This window comes from Struthio camelus, chromosome 1 (assembly GCF_040807025.1).
Source record: "Struthio camelus isolate bStrCam1 chromosome 1, bStrCam1.hap1, whole genome shotgun sequence".
Taxonomy (NCBI): Eukaryota; Metazoa; Chordata; class Aves; order Struthioniformes; family Struthionidae; genus Struthio; species Struthio camelus.
The window spans coordinates 176188846-176205386 of NC_090942.1; positions in this window are offsets into that span (position 1 = coordinate 176188846).

Genomic DNA, 16541 nt, shown 5'->3' on the forward strand with positions numbered 1-16541 from the left:
TTTCAGTCAAAAAAGTTAGCCTACAACTTGATAGAAGGCAGGTTTTGCCAATCACATGCCATGAATCTACCCCCCCTGACCCCAGCCTTCGCTCAGATAGCGGATACTGGCATTCTTTGCACATCAGAAATGCGCCAGCAGAGACCATTCATGAGGGAAATAGGAAAGCAAGTCACATCTGAGCAGACAACAAATGCTCCGAAACCTTGACCCACTGCATGCAACAGTGAGTGAGCCGCAAACCCAGCACCCAGCAATATTAGGATGAACAGCAACTGCAGCTTTCCTGACCTAGGACCCCGTCCTGCTAACGAATGCTCTGTTCCCTGCACACAGCTGCTATTTAAAAAATAAAAGGAGCTCTGCATTATCATTTTTAAGCTAGTAACCGTAGAACAGCGCAGAATAGATGACACACTTACTGTAATGTCCCATGAAGCAAAGTTCCCATCTAGAGAGAGAGGCACTCTTATTCCACTCCCTGCAAAGGGGTTAACCATTATGAAGAAACATTATGCCAGACATTAGCAGACAGCCTACTTAGATATTACATTTTTCCATACATGATAAATCCTGGGTAAACCTGTTTTTCTTTTTAAACACCTTGCAGAGTGAAGCCTAGCACTGCATCTAGTTGCCAAAGCACAATCAATATGGAAGGAGCGGTATTTTATGATTGGAGAAGTTGTTGTGTTTTTGGTGGTGAAATTCATTATTTAGTATCTGAACCCTCAGCATTTCAGTATCATTTATTCATAAAGTCCCTTTTTGCCAGGAGGAAATGGATACAGCTGTAGAGAGAGAGAGCGTGAGAGAGGGAGAGGGAGAGGGAGTGAGACGGATTGATGATATTGATCAGGTACCATCTTGAAACAAAGGCTAGGTGCTCTATTTTAGTTGACAACTGTGACACATAAAAAACAAGCAAGAGAGGGGGAAGGCTAGGGCCTTGAACATCACAGGCTTTAAAAAGCGTTTGAAGAAACCATTATGACAAGCAGGTCTAGGCAAGCTGCTGCAAAAATGTATTCAGAAGAGTCATTAAAAAATGATGCTTTGTTTGCCTTGTGAATATGAGGTTTGTAGCTAGCTGCAGAGCACTCTCCTACAGAGGAAATGATGAGGTTTTTCATGCTGCACAGACGCCTCTCTCCTCTTTTTTTTCTTTTAAAAACAGAAACTTTTTTTTGATGTATTTATATTCCAGACTTAAAACATAGCATTTTGGATTCAGAGTCAATCAATCACATTCAGTATCAGCTGCCTGCTCAAACTCCTCAGTTTTGCTATTAAAAATGTTGGGATCAGAATAAATGCAGTGACTTCCTAAGCTTTCCAAGAGTTCAAATTGCTGCTTTCTGTCCTGCTTGCATCTCTACAAAGGTAACTAGTACTTCTGATAGGCTGCTCTGTGATAGCCATGCATCCCAGTGCAGAGAGGTGTTACTGGCATCATTAGACCATGAGCTTTCTTTTTATTCTCCTATCCCCACGAGCACAGACAGTGGGATTCCTGTCCGCTGCCAGTTTCTTTGTGCGCTCAGTCCCACTTAAAAGGGAGGGGAGCAAGCCCTTACACTTAAGGTAAACCCTGAGCGTTACGCAGTTATAACTCTGTTCCCCAACGCAGATGACTAAAGTGCCTTAAAGATGTACATAGCACAGAAAAGGCAGTGAGTGGCTAGCTTTTTATTCTTCTTATAATTCAGAATCTTTGAAGACCCTTGCCCAGACAGAAAAGGTAAGCCATACAAAGAGTGGAAACCTTTTAACATGAATGAAAGTTTTCCCTTGCCTCAGAAGATACTCCCTTTGGTATGTCTCTGTTTTCCGCGTGTTGCCATGTCTTGTCATACTCGGGTTTGAGGGAAGGAAAGAGAACGGAAGGGGGATGTGAAGTGAGTTTTGAAAAGTAAGGAGACACGGCAGCAGGAGTAGCAGAAGTTTCAAAACTAGCTCCGGACTCTACACTGGTTAAATGTTCAAACGGGAAAGATAAAATATGTTTGAATGATAAAAAAATGGGATCCATAGCCTGCTGAAATAAATGGAAAGGCTCCCACTGACTTCCATATTCTTTAAATTATTTCTCGGGTGCCAAACTGTACTTGAACCTTTATGTGGCCTTGCTATTAAAAAGCACAAGTGATCTGAGTACCTCCTTGTCAAAAATTCTCCAGTGGTCCGTTGGAGAAATCCCGTACGGAAACTGCTCCTGAGAGATCTAACAAAAGCTTCCAGTTTCTGCTATGATTGCCCATCACTGGGGTGATATATATTTGTAGGCTCACAGTATTTCCTGTTAACAGCAGGGCATGCATCTATGTGTGCGCCTTTGTGTGTGAATTAAACGGAAGCTGGGAGTCATTTCCCCCTCATCCTCACCACCATTTGAGAGCAATTATAAAGGAAACCTCTGAATGTTCAACATTTACACTTGCCCCAATAATTCTACCATCTTGAGGATGAAGCTGACCCAGGAGAAAGGACTTTACACTTGTTTCAGATTATTCTTAATGCTACCCAACTCCATCTGAAAGAGAAGGGAGAAAGAAAAAATCAATTTCCCTGCTGCCAACTTCCTAGAATACACTGAGGAAAACACCTTTGCGCCCAAATTGTACAGGTCTATGTTTCTCACAAACAACGCACGTATCCATTACTTTGCCTAGTTGGGAAGAGGATCAATATTATATATACAAGATATGCTATTGTGAGGCTTTTTCTCTGAAGTGCTTTGTGCTCTGAGTCAGGAGTAGAAATAACAGGAGACTCCATACCTACCAGACAGTTTGCTGTGAACAACATACTTGATCCAGAGGTGCTAGAAATGGCAGCATCTAAAAGGCAAGAACTGAGTCATAATAGAAATTGCAGACAGGACTAGAGGAAGAATACCAAGGAGCTCTGAAAAATCTCTTTAGAGAGGAAGATGTTTAAATGAGATGTTGTTCAGGTTGACCAGAATGAATTCACCAAGTGGATCAAGTAAGCGTTTAACTAAGCGCAGATCAGAAATTGAATCAGTTTGTGAAATTCTTATTTCACCTGAAAATGTTCAAAGAGTGCAACATTTCTGAGGTTTAGGTATCATTGTTTTGTTAACCCCCTGTGATGCTCAGTTAAAGGAAACTACTCTGGAAGCAAAATGTATGCAAACATAAGTACCGTCTTTCACCATATTCCCTTTTCAAAGTAAAAGTTGACATGCTTCATAGCAAGAGCACAGTGAGAAAAAAACATCCTTTAGCATTTTTTATTACCCTTAATCTGGTCCTTATGCTGTCTTGTCCCCTTTTTTTCTACTTTTGTGTCAGGGATGCTTAAACTTATCAGCGTCCTTCCTCACCAATTGATTACGCTCCTGTTGAACCACTTCCATTCATTCAGTCATATTTTCGTGCTTATTCAGAGTTTCTCTGGTTCACTCATCTCGTCCTATGATATCGCTGTGGTTTTATCACATCTCTGTCTAGCCATATCTCTTTCTAGCCATTCCTAACTGTCCCGGGCTTAAAAAAAAAGACCAAAAATGAAAAAAATCGTGTCTTACCTCAAATATATTTAACCCTCAGGCACAGAAATCTACCTGAAAACCAGTATTACCATGCTCACTGTTGTAAAGAATTTTTTTCCTAAAATGATGAAGCTATCTAGTGGATGAATAGTGGATGAAGTGAGACTCTACCTCTTAGCATAATGAGCTTGTGCTCATCTGTATCCCCCCAATGTGCTTTTCCTTTTTATTATTAATAGTCAGAAAGAAGGAACACTTTGTTTATCATTTCTCTCAAGCAACTTTTAACTGGAAGCTCTTAACAGAACTTGGGATGACTTCATATAGGAAACTGTGGAACACTGTGAACAATTACTGCTCTAAATCACTGGGGATTTATGAGCTTGAATTTGTTAAATATTATGAGATCCTAAGACATTGCAATAATAGTCTCATATATAATATGTCTAAAAAGATGGACCTAGGATCAGTTCTGAAATATTACATTCCCCCCATCAGTGATGGGGAGGAAAAAGGGAAGAATAAGTAACTAGTAATATAAGCACTGTGGCCCAAGTCTTAACAAGTAAGAAGGTAACAAACTTTTACTTGGGCTTTTTCCACTTAAATTGGCTGGAAGTAAAAAATCTAAATACTTTGGTGAAGCTGGTTAAATATGCAAGCTATCTCAAGCACTGAATCTTTTTCTAATTAATAATTGGAAAGAGGTAAGCTTGAGGAAAATAGAATAAAATAGAGAAAAAACAATAAAAAGAGGAAAAAGAAAATCAAGAAAAAAAAAATGGAAAGGTTTTTGTCTACCCTTTTCTTTTTTATTTCAAATGAGAAGCATTCACCTGAAATTTCTACAGAATTGTTCATCAGAGCTGCCTGTCTGATCTGGACATTCTAGGATTTGTTTTCTCCTTGTTAATGCAATGGCTCTCAATCTTGGTGCAGCCTCTGGGTGCAACTGCAAAAAAGAAGAAGAAATAGGAAAAACAGTTTTGAAAAAGAGAGAGAAAGAGATAGGATTGAGGGAACAGCAAGAAAAGCAACTCTTACTTGAGGGATTAGCTTTATATAATTCTATCAAATCAATTGCATAAAACTTTTCGACGATTTTTATATCCAAGCCACACATTTCTTTCCTTCTAGCAGTCAGTTGCCAGGTCATACAGAACAGAAGATTCTTTTCAGTGCAACTCTTTAATTAGTCAGCTGCATATTAGCCACCCTAAGAAACAGTTATTACACTACAAATGGATGTTGTGAAGAATATGTAGTGGGGAAAAGCGCTCTGCTGGCATTGTAAAGAAAAATAGCAAAATAAATAGCTGATGGGGTGCAGCCTGTCTAAGGAATAGTCATGCTCTCTTCGAGCGCTAGCTGCACCTATCAAGCCCTATTTGTTGTACACGTTCCTATTTCACTCAGGGTATAAGCACATAAATAAACTCTGAATCCTCTTAGCATACAAAAAAGTGCTTCCTTTTTTTAGAGGTGCCCAAGGACATTTCAATTGGCCTTCAGTGTTTGTTAATAGCAGCATTTGGGGTTTCACAAGAATTTAAATATTACTCTACTGAGAAGCTTCATTATACTAAAAATATATTTCAAGAGAAGAAAGGAGCCAAACTGCCTGGTTACACTTGAACTGGTATTACACTGTGGCTTTTGGGCTGAGGGATCGGCAGCACAAGACTAGCTGTTGCAATACATTATTTTTCAACGCCTGACCTCCAAGTGCAGCCCAGACTACTGTTTGAGGCACCCAGATGTCTTTTGTAATGCATAGGGAGAATTAGGTAAGCTACACAATCCTGTCTTCTTCTGATGGGAGTCAAAATTACAGCTGCTCTGAGCTGGTGCTGCAGGAATCACTGTGCTAAGGGGGAGCCACATAGCTAAAAGGGGAATGCTGAAACAGGGTTATCTCTGGAGCTTCAGAAGTTGCCTGTCTCAACTCAGTATTTGCAGCTCGAAAGCTGCACTTAGGATTAGATATCTAGGCCCTGATCCACTGATGTTACTCAGTAGAACCAAAGTCCAGTTCCCTCAACTGTTACATAGCAATTGAACTTGGGATTTCATGATATTGGACAGAGATGTGTGAATCCTACCTACGGCTGGTTTTATGTTCCCTTACAGAATAGCTGTGCCACATGATTCAGTAACTTATAGTCCAAACAGCTCCAAAGACCTCAATAAACTTTCACAGGATATCCAGTTCTTTACAGAATCTGGCCCTTGGTCATATCTGTGGAAGAAATGAATTTCTACTGTTTGTAATGAAAGATAGATGAGTAATTATTTCATATTCATTAAATAATAGAAAAATGTAATTTCCAATTAAAAGAAAGATAGAAAAGAACTACAGGACTGTTGTGATGGAACATACTGAGCAGGAAATTTTGATTATGGCATCACTAACTTCTGGTGGCTTTTGCCAAGTATTCAAACAGTCACCATTGCTCATATCCCTTAAGATCAAAGGGTTTTGGTGGCTTAGACTACAGCTTTTGCAACCACAGCTGCATTGTTTACCTATCCAAGTTTTCATTTGCTGAAAGGCAGTTGTATGTGGCACTCTGTCTGGAAAATACGGAGAGAGAGAAAAGGCTTCCAGGGGTGGAACAAAAACAGATTGAGGAAAACATACCCTTCAGCAGAGCCCAGCATGTGCTCCCTGGGGGCATTAAGTGAGTGCAAACCAAGAGAACCTGGCTACAATACATCTGTCCTCTAACATGTACCCACTATATTGTGGAGGGATTTAAGGCATGTTCAGCGCTGCAGTTAAGGGTACCTGCCAGCAAACAAAGTTTAAGTTGGATAAGAGACAGTGTAACTACTTTTCACAGTTTGGCCTTGAGCATATAATTGGTGAGTGTGCCCGTTATTTAAACAAGGTATTGCTAGGTTTGCTGATCTTGCTCCCTATCTTAAGCACAGGAGTTGCAAACTTGAAGACCCGACAGCCCGGTGGAAGACTGGTTTTTAAGAATAATATCCTCAACTATGTAATGTAAAGGTGGATTCAACACTGAACGGGACAGTGCTCTCCCAAGTGCACTCTGAATCCTAGATCATACCTGAGAAGCAGCATCAGATGTCTGTCCACTGCAGAACAGCGCTTCTACAAATCCCAACTGGCCTTGTGTGAGATGATATGAGGTCCCTTGCAGAAAGAACATCTGCACCCCTGAAAAAAATGACCCAAGGTCATCTTTTCTTCATTCTGTTGCCTAAGTGGAAATATCTCATGCCATTTCAGATATCCTAAAGTGTCTCTGATGTCTGTGTGGGTTCATCAGACATGACACAGGGTATATAGCAGACCTAAGCCCATCTCCAGCTTTAGCTGGCACTCAGCCCACACCGTCTTATATGGCTCAAATACACGTGTGTGAGCCATGCCATCTGAGAACAGGTGGATTGACAGATACCCATGTCCTATCCAGATAAGTTCGTCCCCTGCTACACCGTAAATATTGGCCATACTCACATTTTCCTTCTGCGAATAGCAGCTGAGTTGATCTTAGTAAGCTCTGAAGATCCTTCTATAGGCAGCCAATATGGAGGGGAGGGGAGGATCTTTTTTGCCTGAGGACCTTCTTGAAGGCTTCTTTACACAGCAATGTAACCCATGTGTTTGCCACTGGCCTACTGTAAGCATTTTGTGCCATTTATGTTAAGCCAGGCAAAGCTTTTCTTACAGGTGAGGGTGCATCGTTCTTCCCGGGTGAACTTTCACGCTCAGAAACTCAGATTTTTGTAGACATGGCTTTCTCTCCAGCATAAACCATAGCACAGAGACATTTCAATATACATATAATGATCACTAAGGTGGGCAATCTCTGTTTTATCTGAAGACTCCAGACAGGGAGTAGATAAGTGAATTTTGTCTAAATGTTATACTATAAACTGTCTGTGGTTAGGAGAAGAAAGCACTTTAGTGTAGGACTACTTAGGAAATGACTTTTATTGATATATTTAGCATCATTACCATGCACCAAGAGATCTTTTTTTTTTTTTTTTTTATTCCTTTTAAAAGCAACTACTGGCCTTTCAGCAAAAATCATTTCTGGTTCAGTATTTAGGCTTCAGATATGCCAGTACATATTCTAAGCTCTGTTAACAGATGGTAATAAAAGTAGAAATGTCTAACAGAAAACAGTTGTTGACTTCTGTCAGCAGATCTCGTTACGAGTTACACAGACTTGATCTCTTGGACGCATTGAACAATGAGGTAGATTAGCCCCAAAATGGCTCAAGGAGGTTCAGATTGGGAACCCCTGTGTGAGCAAGAGCTGCAGTGCTACAGGGGAGCTCATTCTGATAATGACTCCCTCAGGGGTGCTGCATAAGGATAGAAACTTTCTAACTAGCTCCATGGGCTAGGGAGCTATTCACCTAAAGGGAAGTACAGAGCCAGCATACCTCCCAGAGTGCTAGACATATCCCCTTCCAGAGCATCCCTCTTCAGTTTCAGGTTGTAATGACTACCTAGAAACTCCTACAAACTCTGTGAAAGGAGGTTAAGAAGTCTTTGTGGTGCCAAAAAGTCTTCTGTTGGTGATATTGTTGCATGCATATATTGCCGTACTGCTAGGGCAGAGGTTGATTTGACTGAGGCATTACAAACAGAGAAGGGAATCCTCACTTGTCGGAGGATTATGGTCATATCTTTTGCTAATGTGACTATCATATACATCTTTCTTTTAATTTGGAGGACTTTGTTAAAAATTGTTTAATTATTTTTCAGGAATTATGTCAGTTTCATCTGCATAAAACCAAAATATGTTCCGTTGTCACTGGGATCATATCAGTGCAAGACTTACATCAAGACAGTTAACAGTCTTCTGACTCTACTTTCCGTCAAACATAATGGTAAGGTATAAATTATTCAGCTCTATAATAAACCTTTTCAGTGAGCTACAATCATTTTTCCAAATCAGGAAAATATCACTGATGTGCTATAACCATTACAAAAATTGTTTAAATTTCTTTAGGGTGTATAACAATTCTTCTTCAAGTATCCCCATTTCAGTCATAGCTCTTTTCATACTATTGAGAGGATCTTCTTATTACTTTTTGCACTAATCACAACTATCAAATAAAATTTGTCTTATTTTGGGCAATCCTCATATGATATATAACTGCAGTGGAAACTCCCTTATCAGCTAGTTCGCTAATGATTTTTGTCATCATGGGATATTTTAAGTAAGATTATCCTTCGTGCTCTGATGTAGCTTTACAAGATGGGGCAAAATAGATGGGCCAAAATTTCATGAAGACAGCTGAGGCTGCTTTCAGCTTGGATTGGACTCTCTTCCTATGTCTTGACTGGAGGTGCAGCTATCAGAAATAACTTCCATGCAGTAATAGATTGGGCTTGGACTGGGCTTGCAGAGCAATCATCACTAACCCTAATTCATAGGCCAATGTGGTGAAAGTATGGAGCTGCACTTCTGGTTCTTTCCCATTCATAATTTTTTCAAAACTGCATTTCTGGCTGAGAGAAAAATTGCAGGAGAGATCAGTTACCTAGGTCGCAGTTGTGAAATGCTCTCATGCAGCCATGCAGCACCTTGGTTATGACACTGATACTCATCATCTGGTCTTCACGTTTACATTATTGCTTTCTGAAACATTCAGGCATCAAGAGTCAGACCTTCAGAAGTCTATCAAGCCATTTACATTAGATGATGACACTGAAAATACTTTTTTCCTAACTTTTTCATTTTCACTTACTATTGCAAAGTTATGCATTGTCAATTTTGAGGTTTTTGAAATCAAGAGATTTTCATTACATAGTTTCACCTGTAGTATAATTGAATATATGCATATATATACATGTACATATATATATAGGCAGTGCAACCATCCTACTAGTTGAATGGAGAAAAATTGATACCATTTCTCTCCATGTGAATTATGTGCAATACATTTCCATTTTCTCTTTGGATGAGTCATCAGACATCTTTTCCATCCTGATCCTCTGTAAAGAGCTAGTCTTTCTCCATCCCCATATTTCCATCTCCTTCACCTTCTCACTGTTTTCCCTCTCTGACATGCCTGACTCCTTTCTACACCTCTGCATGTAACCCACACAGTTTTTTTGCTCCTCACACAGAACAGCTTCTCACAGCTCCTTTCCTACAACCATGTCATTCAGCCTTCATTGCAGCTTTTACAATTTGCTTCAAGGCATCCCCTCATTCTCCTCCTCCTTGTATCATGCAGCTTTAGAGTGGTCCAGGTGACTTTACAGAAGCATTTAACAGTTTTTGTTATAGAAGGTAAATATTTTTATTATTATTATTTAAGCTAAAAAATACAAAATAGTTTATGTCTCAAATTTTATCTATTTTTATGTGTTTTGTCAGTTCTTTGTCCTAAAATAGTTGGGGGTATTCACATTAATTGTTACACTCCTACTGCTGGAATGAGATTTGGGCGCAAATTACATTCTGCCAGAATCTACTCGGACCAAATTCATTTGTGAGACTGGCTAATCTACCCCCTAGATATTCAGGCAGCAAAATGTTTTTCTGACTCTCACTAAGATGACCCATACATTAATTCACCTGTGTAAAATTGATACATCTCACAACCAAATTCACAATGGATTCTTTTTGTTAGATTAGAAAAAAAGACTTGAATAAACTGAAGATGTGTCTTCATAAATATTAGAAATACTGTAAAGGGAAATTCTTTATCTTTTATCAGCATTGCAGAATAACTGCAGAGCCAGTATATTTTATATTACAGGGACAAGGATCACAACAGTATGAATGACTTGAATGACTTGAATTACCTTAGGTGTTTTCCTAACTATAAAGCGATTTATTCTTTGTTGCTGGAAGGTAATACTTGTGCTGAAAAATGGGACACAATGCTTAATTGAAATTTTGTATGTACATAAAGGCTGCTTACATTTCTTAGATCAGAGTAGCATAAGAGTGCTTCAATATAGGAGTACGCAGACTGCTGTCGCTTACTGTTAGCATGGGAAAAAGTGTAGGAATCAATTTTGCACATACCCAAAATAATGAATGATCATGATGCTGTTAAAAAAAAATAGAGATGCAGAGATTTCAGTCAACATTATAGAAGCATACGTATTGTTCCATATAGGGCTAGTTGCATCCTTCTATTACGATTTTCAAAGTAATTTCTGAGACTTCATGAATCTGTAGACTTTAGGTACAAAAGATGTGAATTGCATTATTCTTTCTCCCTTTCTGGAGGCAATAAGATAAACTGCTTCTGTATTTACTGCTCTGTGTAGGCACTATTCACAGAGATTTTTGTAATAAACCCAGATGGATGAGGAGATTCATGAGCAGAAATTTCTAATGTTGCAAATAGTGGATGGGATCTACTCAGCCTAACGGAGATATTTCACGTTTGCCTCATTTAGGTTCGTAACCTGCGCTGGGCAGCACCTCCCCCTGGAGGCTTTCAGAGGCTCCCGTCTAGAAAGTCTAGAAAGACTAATGATTTGACATTTAAAATTTAGGTGCATGAAACAGACAGACTTGATCTCATCCTTTGTTACTGAAGTCACTGTGTATATTCTCTGCATCAAGGTAGTATTAACAGGTCCCCTACCTCCAGAAATGGGAATCCTTTTGATGACAATTTAACACGAACACTGACCATTTAATTGTCAGGGCCACAAAACAGAAAAAAAAAATCTAGTGCATTACAAGATGCATAACTCTGCTATAAGAGAGGATGGGAGAGTTATACATAGACCTTTGTCATTTTCTTCATAATTACGTATATTGACATCTTTCCATGGAATATTGCAGTTCTGAGGAGGCAAAGAATGTGTTCTGAGTTTTATATTTCCAAAACCTGCTTGTCTACTCTAGGACAGACTAGCATAAGAATAAGTAATAAGACTAAACATAAGAATATGTGATTCCTTAACTACATTTTCACTCCTAAACAGGTTGTAAATTATATTGATAGCAGCCAAGTATTATATATACCTTTGTGTATCAAAATAGATTGAGATTTTTGTGCAGAGGTAAACTCCATTTAACACTGAACTGCTAGCTAAAGTATTCCTAAGTGTGATGCGATTCTGCTGTGGGAAAAGAGGACTGTTTCAGTAACTGTACCGCAGCTTTATTAATTTCTTTACTCTGGTAAAAATTAAAATGCACTGAAGTGAAAAAAACAGGTTTCGCATTAACCCAGAAGTTTTTAGTTTTATGGCTGGAGATTACTGAATGAGAAACAGATAGCAAGAGCAATAAAATAGTAATAATAATAATGCCTGAGGAGTAGTTTTACCCAAGATATACAATGAGATATTCTTAATGAACTGCATTAAAACATCTAATCAGCAATATCACTGCCTTCAAGTGTTTCCACTGAGGGCTTAGATGTGGAGTATCACAGCATATATATTGGTGAAAGTAAAAGTGTATAACAGGCTATGTATTACATATCCATACATAGAAAGAACCAGCTGGGAATAATGTACTATCGGATGAAAAAGCTTTTGTGTTCTGACGTACTATTCAACGTTTAAACTACAGAAACCAGAAACAATAAACTTTTTCAGTGACCTTTTAGTAAATTGGTCAGATCTTTCAAGTTTTTTCACCTAGAGAAAAAGTATCAGAAGATTTATTCATTCAACTATTCTCTTATTAAGGATCTGATTATCTGAGTGGTGAGTTTGTATATACTAATTTCAAAATGCCTGTGCCTGCTACTCACATGTGCAACTTAAGAGTGATGCACCTGAAACTAGAATTTGCTCAATTCTAATTATATTAGTATCAATATTTCTACTGGGACTACACTTTTACTTTGAACATCAAATGTTCTAAGAATATTGGAGGAGTTTAGTAATGTGTTCAGTCACAGATAATTTAATCAGATCATAGGTTTACTTAAATTATATTCACCATTTCTCATGTGAACACTACCATCCACTAATTGTCAAGTGGTGGATTGACGTATCTTTTTGACAGTTGCTGGAGACAAAATAAAAAAGATAGATAGATTCTTTAGCTTCATCCTCAGCAAGGCTGGATTCCAGCATCAGCTTTAGTAAAGTCAGTGATACTGTTCAGGGGATAGAGACTATTCTTTGAGAGCAAGAGTGCTAGAATATGGCCTGAAGAAAGTGGAGATGGTAAAATATCGTGTTATTGCTAAAGTCACTGTGGCAGGCCTTCCTTATAAAGACAAAGAGCAGGATTTATTTGTTTAAGCATAGATGTCCAGCACAGTGAGCTGCCCTAGCCCATCACAGAAGCCTGCACAGGGCTGGCCAGCACTGCAGACCTGCACCTTCGGAAGCAGCTATATGACACTTTTAAGGATGTACAAAAGACCCAGAAAATTCTGGAGCAGCAGCTGTAGTCCAGGTGGGATATTATATGACATCTGAAACAACACTAGATGCCTATGCTTGTATAGCTGAAACCTGTGGAGATCCCCTCTGACTACAAGGAAACTTGGACACCTTGCTTACATATCAGTATCTGCACAGTAGTCACCTAAATGCACGTGAGTTGTCCTAAAATTAGGCAATCCCAGCTGCAGGGGTTGATTTGGTTGCCTATACATAGGTAACTAGTACATTTGGAGATACACTAGGACAACATGACTAACCTCCAACTTGTCAGTGGATTTCTGTCGTCGTATCTGTTAGCCCTATGAGGATACCTTGGGTATCCTAGGGAATCTTATATGGTAATAGCTGTCTATGGGTGTGCGAGTGAAGAAGTCCCTCTTCTCTTATTTTTCCATTTGAAGAATGAAGTCTCCCTCCACTGATGCTACTCGCACTATTTCCATTAATTTCAAGGGCGTTCAGACTTGAAAGAAGCACTGCCTTTTAAAAGGGTATTCTAAGCGCTGAAAAGCACAGAAAAGATTTTCAATTGTCCCTGGACACCCAACTTCCACTGACATCCATGGAAGCAACTGTTGACTTTGAAAATGCCAGTCCTTATTTGCATCTTCAGGCACTTAAAAAAAATTGTAAAATCTGTAAAAATCCAGTTATAGAAAAAAAGTCAGTAGCTCAAATTCCCTCTTAGCTAAACAATTATGAAAGCATACTATCTTTAAAAACATACATAGCTTCAGATAGAACTTGATCCAAAATGTTTTAAATGCGATAGTTTTCTATCTTCTTTTGTTCTAGGAGACAGGGAAAAAAATCTCCAGAACAGATTAGATGGATTAATAGATCATATGAATAGTTAAGAGATTGGGACCCTTCAGAAAATCCTTCCTCTACTTTCTATCCACACATTTATTCCTATGAAGAAGCATTTAGCGCTTAACAAGGTGCAGTTGTTAAACAGACCTCTGTCTGGCTGAAGCCCTGTATGCCAGGTTAAAGCTCAAGAGACTTTTTTTATCTCTGAATTGTATACGGATCCATAATGGAAGCCCTAGACTCAATATAACCTTAAATGTAACATCATGAACGTGATGTCCTTATAAGTCAGCAATATTTCTAAACTTTTACAAAGGGCAAACATCACACTCAAATTACTGGAACCGTTTGTATTTTCTTGCTTGACTATAATGTTAGATGTATACATTATTTATTAATGGAGGATGGATTTTTCTTTTGATTAAATGCTACTGTTACTTTAACAAACAGATATGAGATCCCCAAGCTCTCAGTGTGCAGGGAATTTTGTCCACGCACACCATGCCAATGGATTGTCAGTAATGGAAAGTGACGGAGTGTGGAGGGGAAGGGGCTCTGCTGAAATACCCTTACTTTCATGGTAGTCTACCAGCTACAAATGCTTATCTCAAAGGACTGTACCTTGCTATAATTGCTACATTTTGTCTGAAACTATAAAATGTTGTTCTTCTTGCCAAGCCCATTGAGAATAAAGCCCAATGTTTTAATGTTAGGAAAAAAAATACACAATATATTTAAATTTAGAATTCAGTAATAGAGAAATTCAGCTTTGAATAAATAATCTAATAGTGTTGTAGTATATCTTCTGGTCTTTGATTTGGTCCCAATGGGTGAGCTAACTGTAGGATGCCTACAATTGTAGCCAGATTGTTGTAAGATAACAGGTATGGGAAAGCAAATAAAAGAAACCCCAAGAGAACTGTATCCATTCTATTTTATTTTCTTCCATACCAGTATTACAGTAACTTACTTGTTTAATTCTGAGCTATGCATCTCAATGGTCTCAGTTTTGATGACTCTGTTCCAGCTATGGCTTCACTGGGATACTTTTAAATATTTCAAAATTGTTACCAAAGTCCTATCTTGATACTAGGTATGTGAGTCGTCTGACTTGATTTTAGTCATCTATGCATCAGTTAGTTAAAATACGCCAGTTGTCTAAGCTTTCTCTGTGATCACAGAGGAAACACAGACAACACCAGACAGTGAGCAATCTGCTAAATACCTTTATCTGTAATAAATAACTTCTGGAATTGCCTGTCTCTCTGCTTTACACTGGTCAGAGTGTATTAGTGTGTAGAGCGTAGCAAAGTGTACACTAGTAGAGTGTACGCTTTATGACTAGAAGCCTAACTTTGAAATGGCTAAAGTTCACAGACATAAGTGAACTTTCCTCAAAGTCCTCCGAGTATAGATGAAGTTATCGTGTTCATTTCATTAAAAAATGTGCTTCAAAGCATAATTCCAAAATCGTTCCAATTCTTTTCATAAATCTACTACTTCCCAATGTTTATTATTTAATATTTTAGATATATTTAATAACTTAATAGTATAAAACTTTATTCAGTTGCAGTGCTGAATGGCCTTTTCAAAAGGATGAAATACTTTACAGCTGGGTACCCAGGTAGCAAACAAATCTATTTTCTATAAAGAAGTTAGCTGACTCCAAAAACTACTTTCTTTCCTATATGAAGACTGGAGTACAGCTCTCCAGTAAAAATGAGAGAATTCATATTAGTTCATCTGAACTAAAAGTTCTGGCCAATTCTAATTCCTAATGTGCGTATACAGAAGTGTGAAATGCCTCAGCAAAGAAGATGGATGGCAGCATCCACACCCGTGGAGCGGAGAGGCAGTAGCTCGTTATCACCAGGCTGTTGCCAAGAGGATACAAATAACAACATATCAAATGGTAACATTCATGATCCGTATTAAGAATATTCTGAAGTAGAATAAATGATAGTTTTGGTTATGTAAGGGTGTTAGCAGTCACTGACCTCACAGTAAGACTATTTACATGAAAAAAGTTACGTGGAAACTAAGAGATAAAAGATTCAATAAAGAAGCACTTTTGTTATAAGCTGAAAGCCAAAGTTGGAATATGGTACAAATATTAGTGATAACAAAAGGGAAACATACTGTGTAATCAGACAAATTCTTGATGGGTAACTTTGTTACAGATAATCTGGTTCTAAAAGCAGAGCTGAAAGCAGCCAAAGCAAAACCAGAGTGTTCTAAGTATTAGATGTGAAAAAGATATGTCTTTCTTAACTCTTAGAACTGCATTAGGATGTAGGATGCAATAAATATATCTATATTTCAGTCACATTATCTCTTTTTGCAGTATCGACAGGAGTGGAAAAGACTTAAATTGGTCGACCAGGTATACAAACTGATAAAGGCATTCCGTCAAAATTTAGTTAATGAACTCACATATGAAAAAAAAAAAAAAAGGAAAAAAAAGAAGAAAGTCCTGAGAAATGCAACTAGCTTTCATATAAACTTCTTTCTAAGACAGTGACATCACATTTGACAGAGAAGAAAAAGGGACTGCCCCATCAGTATGTGAAGCTTCATCAAATTCTTGGTGAAAAAATGGAAAAACTAAGCATAGAGATAAGATATATGAGAAATTTCTCAGCTTCAATTCATACTCCTTCTGCTTAAAGCTAACCAAGGACCTTTATGAGGAAATGTAACTCTTTCAAATCATCTCCTGAGAGGATGGAGACCCAGCTATCATTTTTTTATAAATTTCCTACATTAAATATTAGGTAAAGATGAAGACATAAATACATTCTGCCTTTAATTCAGCAGTAACATAGCTTGTCCAATATATTT